The sequence below is a fragment of the Gavia stellata genome, chromosome 10 (genome assembly GCF_030936135.1).
Source record: "Gavia stellata isolate bGavSte3 chromosome 10, bGavSte3.hap2, whole genome shotgun sequence".
Taxonomy (NCBI): Eukaryota; Metazoa; Chordata; class Aves; order Gaviiformes; family Gaviidae; genus Gavia; species Gavia stellata.
Genome location: NC_082603.1, coordinates 6,768,700 through 6,780,106, shown reverse-complemented (window position 1 = coordinate 6,780,106; position 11,407 = coordinate 6,768,700).

Below are 11,407 nucleotides of genomic sequence, written 5' to 3'. Positions count from 1 at the left end.
GTCATCTAAGCTGCTGCAGCCCTGCTGCAATTAGGTCAGTGGAAAAGATGTATCCCGAATTTATGTAAGCCATCCATGCTTGGATTGTAAGCCACCTTCATTCACAAATCAGAGTGTGGGTAGTTGCCAGTGGTTGTGTGAATGTTGCCACAGAGAAGATACTAATTGTTTTGGGGGTTTTACAGAGCATTGTGTAAGGTTTCACTTGGGCCTGTGGAAGCCTGACCTACAGAAAGTCACTTTTAAACTACAATCTGGTTGGCGTACTTAGCTGCATGTTTTGGGAGAAGCGAGAGTCGACATACATTACGAAGAAATACATGGAAATAAGGGGCAGTCATATTGCAGACCAAGATCTCATGTTTGCTGGAGAAAAGCTGTTGCTCTGTGATCCTGAAAATAAATGTTAAAACCACAGCTTCAGTTCAGCACAAGGTCCATCAGAAACACCTGCTGAAAATAAGCTACAACATAACCACAAACTAAGCTTTCACAGAGCCCTTGTTGCTTCTACCCTCCTTTTTCCTGTATGAGACAAACCGATGGAGAAATGTTGTTATGTCAGCTATGCTACAAGATGCAAAGTCCTGGACTCCTCTATTAAGAGCTGATCTTTAAGTAATCTTTCATTAGAGGTGTGGTGCATAAGAAAAGGTTGGTGAATATGTATTGCTGCATGGTTTGGGTTGGTTGGGTTTTTTTTTCCCTTCCTCATGCAGCACAAGTTTCCAGGCCCAAGCCAAACTAGCAGTGTAAATCTCTTCATCAACTTAACGAGAGTCCAAAGTCCTTGGGGGTGTCTTTATACTATTCCTTTTTGCCCAAAGAGCAAGCAGTAATACAGTTAGCATATGCAGACCCCTCCCTGTGTTGGAGGTACTAATGAGACTGTCAGCTGCTACCAGGAACGCCCCTCAGCACACAGAGCAGCCTCCCGTGCTATAGTATGTATGCATATAAAATTAGTAACAAACCCCGTGTCATTACTACCTCCAGATTCCTGCAGTGATTTCCACACATCATTGTGACTCCTGCTCTTTCTTCAACCTCTTGTCAATGCCTGTGTGTGTATATATGATGGACAAGAGAATTGCCCATCATATGGGCTTGACCAGACCAGTTGGCTTTGTTGGGAATAGAGTCACCAGGTGGACACAGGTGCTGCCTGAGGATTTGTTTTGGGCTTTTGCTGGTATGTGATGGTTGAATGTGTTCCCTGACATGGTCTTCTCCACCCCACTTAACAACTAGCATACATGGGCTGTGAACATTAAGGGTGGGTGATAGGATTGTACAAGGAGTACTCTTGCAGGAGCCAGAGTTGTATGTAAGGCCTCTGTACTCCTTTAACCCTGCCAGCTTGCTGATTTTTCTTCTGTTAGATCTGAACAGAATACTGGTAAAATGGAGAGACAGTTTATTCCCCATTTGTAGGGGAACCAGCTCTGTGCGTGTTTCAATAGACTTCACTGGATCAACCCTCTAGAAAGTTCATGCTACCCTTTTGTAACATCAGAGATAAGTTTCTGGTCTGTTTCAGCATTTTTTTTGCCTCTTCCAGAGCAGGAATGTAGTAGCATGCTGGTAGGATTCTTGGCAGCCAAAGTGTGGGTTTTTTTCTGAAAAGTTTCCAAGCCCATCCAGAATATTTCAGGTTGGGCCAAGCTGGGGAGAGATTGCAGCGTTTGATTTCAGTTTTCAGAGCTCAAGCTGGGGTTTAATACTATATTGTGCTGGTATCTGTCTCTCTAGGGTTAGCTAAATTACAACATAACTTCACAGCAGCTTTGTGTAATCCCATGCTGCAGATACCCAGAGGTTCAGGGTGCTGATTGATTCCCAGTTCTGTTGAAAACAGACCACTGCTATATGAAAATACTATAATTTGTAACAAGTCAGCAGAATTTTTCAAAGAATGGTTTCAGCTGTTTGCAGCTGGATTCGTACCCGCTATTTTACCCTGTGAGGAAAAGGGGGGAACTACTACGTCACTCTCCTGTATCTCGAGTCTGACAGCAGGATGTTTGTGTGTACTTTTCTTCTGTCTTGGAGAGCCTGGGGACCTTAGCTCAGACCTGATGTGAGGACACTCAGTGCGGTGGAAGCCAGAGGACATCACGTAGGGGTACAAAGCTACTGCTGGAGCTAGATTGTATGCTAGACCCAGTGTTGGTGTGTGTGAGCAGGGGGTGGTGCTTTGTACCTTCATGTGGCGGATCTCCAACCCCAGGAAGGCATGACTCCGCTGCTCTGTACTGCACCGGCATCTCTCCCACTGGGAGGAATGCAGCAGGCATGGCGTCAGATGGTGCTGCGCTGACGTCCAGCATCTGGTGAATACAGGCAGCCTCGGAAAAAGAGTCTATAATGGTAAGATTGGAAGGATAAGGAGAACTTATGCTCTCAGATGTGTTTCCATTTTTTCTCCGCTTGCTTCATACCTTTAGTTGCTTGCACAATGACTTGTTTTGACCATGCTTGCTTGCTGTTGTCAGCGTATGTAACCAGCCGTCTCATGAGGCTGCTTGGTACCCTCTTTGGCCCGTGCGTTAACAGCTGCAGAAAAGGCATAGACAACTGACAGCCACCTAAACGGTACCAGCTGGAAATCTCCCTGGTAAGCTTCACATGACTTCACCTCTACTTGTTTGGGCTCTTATTTTAGGCTTGTGTTCTAGTTTGTTGGGTTTTTTCAAAGCATTGTTTTCTCTAATTAAAAAAATGTTGATTACATGCAGTCACCAGCTGTGCCAGCCACAATTTTACAGCAAACAGAGCTCCGTGACAGATATATTCAGATGGATTGGTCACATTTGCCTCTAATAACCCATCAGGCTCCAGCTTTCTTGTTATGTTTTGATAGTCTTTGTGTTTACTGTAATGCTAAAGTAGAGTCGAAGAAAAGCATTATGGACATTCCTTCCATTAATTTGGTCATATTTTAAGTATATTTGTATTTCTGTAGCCATGAGTTTTGTTAACCATGAGTTCTGTTAAATTACGTGTTATTCTAAAAAGTACTTCCTCTTGCTTAATTTAAATCTCTCATCTGATCATTTCACGAGGTACCTTCCCTGTAGGTTATTAGAAGGAACGAATACTCAAATTTTTTCTGTGTTTTCTGTTTTGCTCGTCACTTCATGAATTAATACCCTCTGTGTTACATCAATTTTAAGCTGTACGGTTTTAGGCGATTTCACCTGCCTTCCTGTGGAAATCCCTGCATACCCCCTGTGCTACCCGCAGTGACTTTCCGTACGCACATTGGCAGCTGAAGTGGCCAAAAGTCGATGCTGTTGTAGGCTGTTTGGAGTCTTTTTCTCCATATGTGTTAACATTTGTATTTATCAATCTTCACTTTCTGCTCTGTGCTGTGTAAAGGTACTAGATAACTTTTTTTGGTGCAAAAACTAGTATTAACCATGTACTTCAGTTAATATTTAAAAAAAAAATTATAAATTATCAGAAAGATCCCAAAGTACCTGAAAAATAAAGGAGCAAACTTTGGCAACACTTTGCGCTTTCCCAAGTCGCAGGCGTATACCGAAGTGAAGGATAAAAATATTTCTGAGAACAGTTAGTACAAGGGGCATGTGCAGTGGCAGTTTTCTCTGGAACAACAATCACAATGTACTATTGGATTTTTTAATATTATCCTCTATTTGGAGAGTGATAAATTTAAAACACGGTCAGTCCTGAGAATTTTACTTGTTTGCTTAGCAATTTGAAGAGAATTATAGTTGAAGGCTTCAGCTCTTTGATGGTGTCCCTTGAAATGCAGGCTCCTCGTTTGTCATCTATTCAATCTTTCTTGTCGTTAGATCTTTATTTGTGTATAAAGAAAAAGACGTCCAGTACGGTTCTGTAGAAGAAAAGCCTTAAATACTTTTTTTTTCTGGTAGCATGAACAGAATTAATTTGACAGCAATTACAGAGCCGGGGCTCTGAGTAGGGTGGTACCGAGTGACTCCAGTCCTTTCAAACAGCATTGCTTCACTTTGAGTGGCAAAACAACAGCGTCCGGAGCAAAATGGGTGTGATATTTCTCGTGGGTGGTACAGCCCCCGGTAACTGTAGAATGCCATTTTTTTTTTTGCAGCTCCATACAAACATATCAGAGAAGAAATCGGAGAGGTGGGTGGATGACAGGCTGGCTAGCTCAAGGTCACACTGGGTGTTGTCCCAGAGGGAGAATCCCAGGAACACTGTAACAGCTCACCAGAGAGCTAACTCGTCTCTAACCTCCCATGCTTCTTTACAAGGAGAAAAATGCTGGAGTTTAAATAAAAAGTACTATGTCATATTGATAGTAGAAGTTTAAAAAAGCAATTATGGAAGGCAAGAGCTTGATTTGGATGTTTAGGATGCCTTGTAAAAATGCCAAGAATGCCTTACATAGAATTTAAAGTGAAAGCATATAGTCATGAATTCTCATTTCATATTTTCACGGTTAATATTGTAAAACTAAAGTCAGATCCAGCAAATCCCTGGCAAATTTTTGAGAGGGGGGAAAAAATGATGCTTTTAATGGGAGGAGCATAATTTTAGCACAGCTGCCACAGAAATACACAGGACCAAGCTCTACCCACAGTTGCCTTTGGAGATAGCTTGCTGGTTTTAATGCAGCTGCAGGAGCCACATGAAGAAAATATATGGCATGCTGTTACTAATTTCATTTGTGGAAGATGAGATAAATAGTAATGACTATAAACACCCATTAAATGTAGAATCACCAGTTAAATAACTATGCTGACTAAATTAATACACAAGGAGGTACTTTGTAGTCAGGATGACATTCAGCTGGAATGATGCTTTCTGAAAGGCAATTTCTGCGAGTTTATAATTTTATTGATGCTACCTGAACAACCTTCTGTTTAAATCTAAGTTGTGAGCCTGCAGACCTTTTTCTTCATGCCGAGGTCATTTCCATCCCCCTGTTCTGCTCCTCGCTGCTTCTCTGGCAGTGCCGATCAAAGCGTTTGAGGGATGCTCAGTGAGCAGCCCTTCATTATTTCAACTAGGACCAGTTTTTGGGTCCGGCACACTGCATGGCCTCAGAAACAGCTGCTGCAGCTCAGGGGAGGAATAGGAATAAGTGACTGAGGTTTGGGGGATATAGGAATGAGGACTGCTTAAGCTGCCTTGAAGTAAAATAATGTGCCGTTAATTCATGCTGCCATCTCGTGGCTCATGCTTAGGAAGATTTAAAAATACTGTAAATTGTCAAAACAATCAGAATCTATCATGCAACAGTAGGAAATACCGAAGCTGTTCTTTAAGCAGCCAGTGACACAGATTTTTGTGTGTTTTCCTAGGGGTTACTGTTCCGTTTGAAATCATAAAGTGGATGCCATTTTTTCCTTGGCCTTTCACGGTAGTGTGAATTAAAAGCTGGAGGTGTACAGTGTGTGTTTATTTATATCTTCTGTGATACTATACATATTATGGAGAACAGACATCACATAATGTGCGGTTATAGAAATTTTTATGCTTTTTAACAAATTCATAAACAGAAAATGGCATTTAACATGAAAGTCGGTTTATAGTGTTCATTTATTTATTTAAGGGAGAGACTTCAGGAGGCAATGCCTCCTGGCAGCTCCACAGGCTTATCCAAATCTATCTTCAGGGCCCTCTGAGGCTATACAAATGGTTAGCACTTAACTGTTGGCATTTGTCATTTATAACATTTAATCTAATATTTGATAGACGGTGTGTTGGACTGCGTTGCAGAGCCTGCATGGCCAAATGAGACTTAATTTTTTCCCCCCAGGTTTCTATTTCAGTATTACAGCTTGGCTTCTTCCAGGCTGCCTAACTCAGAGCTTGCCTCTTGAGCAAAGGGAGCGAGCCTTTGGTGACAGTAACCTGAAGTGCCACTAGTAAATGAATAACCACAATTCTCCCTTTGTACGCGTGGGATTAGTTTATATCTCTAAACCTGCAGGACAGATGCTTTTTCTTTTTGCTTTGTCACGATCGCTTAATGTAAGAAATACATGTTATGACTGTGGTAGCCCTTCCTTTCAGTAGTCCCGGTAAGCACGACAAATGAGCAGGTCAGCACTTTCCTTGGTCCTCCTCGTACTATTAATGTACGCGTGGGATAATCGTGGGAACAGAAAGACCTATTGAAAAAATGTCAAGAAGGCCGAGATGTTTAATGCTTTATTTTTTCGTGCTAGTCACTGTTGAAAAGTTCAAGAGAAAGAAGTGCTGACTAGCACTGCCGATGATAATGACAAATAGTGAGATCTCTGCTTAGAATAGAGGAAAAAAACCACATTCAAGAGGGCTCTTGGGAAATCAGGTGGCCTCAAGCTGTCTGGGTGTCAGGAATCTTATTAAAATTTAGCTGAAGTGATTTCAGAATCATTTGTGGTGATTTTTGACAAATTATGGTTGACAGGTGAGGCATCCAACTGCTGTAAAAGTTGTGCAGTACCTGTCTCTAGAAGGAATAAAGAGAGGACCTGGGTAATTACAGATCAGTTTAATTCTCAGTTACAGAAGGAAGAAATCTGAAACAAAAGCAGTCTGGAAGATGTTGGACAAGTAAACCTTGTGGTGTTTTTGGAGAAAAGTCATCTCAAACCAAAGTAATATCGTGTGACAAGGTTGAACGGTCTTACTGCTAGGGGAGAGGCAGTACGTGAAAATATACCAAGTTTTTTTGGCATAGTCATACCTAACGTGACTCTAGAAGAAACTGGGTAAAAAATGGTTAGATGATGCTACCCATGGACAAAAAAACCCATTTAAATGTGTATTTTCAGGTGCTTGTCCCAGGAACATTTATTTCAATTTTGGATGGTGAATAGAAAACATAGTTTCATATATTTATTAACAAACTAGTACAAATTTGGTAGCTGGGAGAATCTGTAGGCTATTGGGAGAGGGATACGGCTGAGATGCAAACCTTGACAAATGGAGAAATGGTCCTGGAAAAACTAGGATGCCATTCAGCGCAGATAAAGGCAAGTTGCTGTATTTAGGAGGGAAAAACAGCTGTGTAGACAGCAGCAGACGACCGGCTGTTCTGACAGCAGAAACTGCTGGTGTTTATACTGGGTCACAAGCTAAACACGAGTCAAGAAACTCGTCCTATTGTGAAAAAGCAAATACCATGCTGGGGTGTAAACAGTCATGCAAACAGCAAAACACTCGCTGCCGTCTCTTCGTTCTGCTCAGCGTGGTGTGGTCTCAGCTACAATACCTGATTTGGGGTTTGGAGCTGTGCCCTCGGAGAGAACCTGCACGCTGCCGTAATTCCCAGTCTGTGCTTCCAGACCGGGAAAGAGCAGTGCAGTTCGCTTGCTGCCTGGTGACTTGGGTGTCGAATGATCCTCTTTGATACAGAAAAGCTGTTTCCTCCTGTCTGCAGGCAGGGAAGGCAGAGACTGATGTGAGAGTTGACCGGGTGAACAAATTGGGTTCTCTTTTTGGTGTTGCGTGTGGTGCTGTCCTGAAGCTTGATTCCTGGCCCATGCAGAGTTGACCTGTTATGCCGATGTGCTTTGACAGTTAGTTCTACATTTGACCGCTCCATCTTGTTTCGTAGGCGTTGATGTTTTCCAAGAGGGAGAGATACTGATACTCAGGTTGTTGTGAAAGTCCATTCTTGTATTTTTTACTTAATCTCATTGCATATTTCTCTCAGATTTAACCTTACAGACCCAGTGGATGATCATGTTCCCAATACTGTATTTTTTTAAGAGCAGAGGGGCTGTTTGCATTGTACCTTTGTTGCAGATCCTGGGCACTGCCTGAAGTTCACGGGACTCCTGGAACTTGCATCCACACTGCCTTTGTAGGCAGTCTGAGCTCAGGATCATCTGGGTCTGGATCAACCTCACTTGCCCATGCAGCTGTGGGGACTCAGGGTCATCTCATCTGCCTGCTGCCAGTCAGACAGTGTCTTTGCAAAAGCAGATGTGGTAGATGGAAAATCCTGAAATATAACCCTCTCTCTGTGGGTCACCTTGTTTGGACATCTTTAGTCATGCATAAGGAGGCTACAAGCAGGATATGCACAACTTGGCTAATAAATATAGCTTCCTGGCTTTAGCACACAGTGAGGACGGGTAGGTTTTAATCAGCTGCTAGACCAAGCGTTAGTACAAGCTGCTAGACCAAATGTTAGCATGCTTCCACCCTCCTCTCCCTAAGACATCCGAAGAGTCTTTGCTGGCCCTGTAGGCATTGCGAGGAGCAGAAGGGTTGGCCTCCAATGCTCCCTGCAGCAGATCCTTAATGGTGCTCAGTTGCTGTCTTCTGCCTCTGTGAGTATTTCCTACAGAATTTTCAATATTGATGTTTTTCCCCTTGAATCTTTGAGCTACTGACTTTCCCTGCTGCAATAATCCTGTAACTTTGTCTTATCTGGCATAGCTCTGTTCAATATCTTTTTTTCACTTGTTGGCAATTTCCTCTGCCTGTTTTAGGGAGCTGGGTTGCATTGAAGTTAGGCGTTGGGCCCTTGGACACCGTTGAACCCCTTGGAGAGGTGGTGGAAGGTTACAGAGAGATGATCACACTATCCCCAGTCTTGGAGGCAGTGTGGGCGAAGGCTCAGCAGGTAGCAGTGTCGACGTCAGGCAAGTGATGGGTTAGGCTGGCAGGGAGGGAGTAGGGTAAAAGCCAGCCCCATCTCACCACCGGTGTTGATTCTGGGGACTGCCCTGCCTGCCTTCCCAGGGGACAGACCTTCCCAACTCATGGCTGCTTAGAAGGGACTTTCTGCTGCCTCACAGTATGGCTCCGGGTTTTGCTGGGCTGCAGTGATAGAAATCTGAAAGACAAATTAACCTGCGGGTGCTTAGTCAGAGCTGGCAAGTGATTTTCGAGGCAGGCAAGCCAGTTCTCAGGGTCAAAATGGCTGGACTGTTTTTATGTGTCTTGGCCGGTGTCATGAGAGCATCTAAACGCAAGTCTGGGCAGTGGAGAGGGATGACTTAGTTCTTGGGCCTTGTGTTCTTTGCCAAATAGTACTTGGGTCACACTGTCTTGCACAGAGGATACAGACATGGATGTCTCCTCTCCAAGTGCACCGCTCTTTAAATAGAGGCTCGGCAGTTTCCCCAGATGTTAGCTCAGCAATGCAAGGCCTAAATAACCACCAGCAGATGGGAGGTCCCCTGTTGTCGTGCACCACAAAGCCAGAATACGACTCCAAAACACATTTTGCAGAGTTGCTGCTCGCGGCAGGTTGGTTTGAGCGAGCGGTGAGCTACAGCCGAAGGAAATGAGAGAGCAGCAGGAACGTTGTTATATCCTTCTCAGTTGTGATTAGGAAGGAGTGTTGGAAGACGATGGCTCACCTCTGAGCTCTGTGTGTTGCTGCTGCAGCAAGGGTAAATGCAGAATTAATAGCAGGGGTTTTTAAGACTTTTTTCCTCCAGAAACGCATTACCAAGAGTGTTGCTCCCAGGGGCATTTACTTTAGGAGAGAGGGAGGTTATCTCAAAAGTCCTTTCCCAAAAGAGTTCTCTGTTACGTGATGTTTTAGCAAGAAAGACCTTCTCCAGAAACTATGCTTTCCCTCAGGACATTGATCTGTTCTGCAGAGCTTTTCCTTGTATGTTTCAGAAAAGTCATTTCTGTCTCCATTTATTCAAAAACAACACTTAATATCGGTTGTAGCCTCCGGTCTGTTGGTCCCCTGTGACGCGCTGGTCTCCCTTGCCTCCCAGGCTGGACTTCAGTCACATGGAATTTACGATACAGCCGTCTGCGGTCGATGCCTTTGTCCAGTACTGCTCCTGGCTTGGACTCTGCTTACAGACATTCAAAGCCCTGGGTCACCGTCCTTTCTGGAAGTCTCATCCCCTGCTGCTTTCGGGTAGGTGTCCAGGAACATTGGCCCCAAGATCGGGGACCAGTGGAACTAGAGGCTACACAAGCATCCCCAATTCAGTGCTTTTTCTCTTGGTTTCCCCATGGGAGTGAATTTGCCTTTTCTGCCGTTTGCAAGCCCAGTTTAGCCAAGAAAGGGCTTTACCAGAGTCCCAGGGTCACAAATTCAAAGCCAGACGAGTAGCAGTATTGTGCTGTTTCCCACCCAGCCCCAGCGCTGCCACTTGATGGTATCTGGAGCTAAAAGACCTCTTAGGGTGTGGGGCATCTGAAAAACACCTGAGTGACTAGCTCTGGGGTTTGTATTTCTGAGGCTGGGTATTGCTGGATTCATGACCTGGTTTAAGTAGGGTAGAATATGTGTGTGTGAGGGGAAGGGGAGAGAAATGTCATGGGCAGACGGAGTGCCGGTGAAGCTGTCTGCCCCTGCAGGGACCAGCGTTCCCAAGATGGATCCAAGCCATCAGTTTTTACAGCCAGGACGAGCTGCTAATTTCAGTAATGGCACTGCCCGGGCTGCCTGCTTTGAAAGATGCTTGGGTTTTGTTTATGCACAAGGGAGTCGTGTTTTGTGAGTGCCCCGTACACCACGGGGGATGTCTGTGTGAGCAAAGGGCCAGCACTAACGCCATCCTGCGTGGCTGTGAATGAATTTGCCCTTTATTCAGCGCTCTCCACCCCTGCTGAGCTGAGAGCCCTGCACCGCTCACAGGCGTGCATAGATGCTGCCATTTGCAGCACTCCTTCAGCCGGGCTTCCACACCCCGGTGCCTCTAATCCCGGACAAAACCGGGGCCGTGGAGCAGCAAACACAACGAGACCTCTATTCTTAGCCTGGAAAGCCTCAAAGCTGGTTCTCTGGGGTGCAGGGCGATGAATATGCAGTTGCTGGAGCTCTCACAAAGCCAAGTGAATAGCAGCGTTTGTCGTTAGCCCTGAATATACACTCCTCTCCCATTGGATCTGTAGCCTTCACTGCAGCTTTTCCCAGTTACATAAATATGGCCTATTTTCCCCTCACGAATTAACATCTTGCTCGCTAAGTTTAGGCTTTCGCACACATGCAAAATAAACCCTCTGATTTTTCACACGCAGCTGGCAATCCTGGCTCACCCGGGAAGAAGCCATCCCCACCCGTATAAAGCCTTCACAGTGGTGACAAACAGTAGCACTGACGGTGTCCCCTTGCGAGTGGCACGACCCTGCGAAGTCCTGGACACTGCATTGCAAATCCGAGGTGCCTTGTCCTTTCTCCCTGGGAAAGTTGGACCCAGGCCGCGTGGCTGGGAGGATGCCGGAGGGTCTGCCTCCCTGGCAGGCTGCACGGTGTCTTGGAGACTGGAAGGTTGGCTTTGGGGCACAGAGCAGATGGCTCCTCATACCCCAGAAAACACAGATGTGGGTATTATTTCCCCCAAAGATGGTTCACCCCCACCCCCCTGAATGTACCGGGAGATTGCACTGCAGAATATCTGCATTAAGAACAGCCCTGCAGAGAACGGATGTCATTTGGAAATCTCCCAGCCCCGGGGTGTAAGAAAGCTGACTTGCA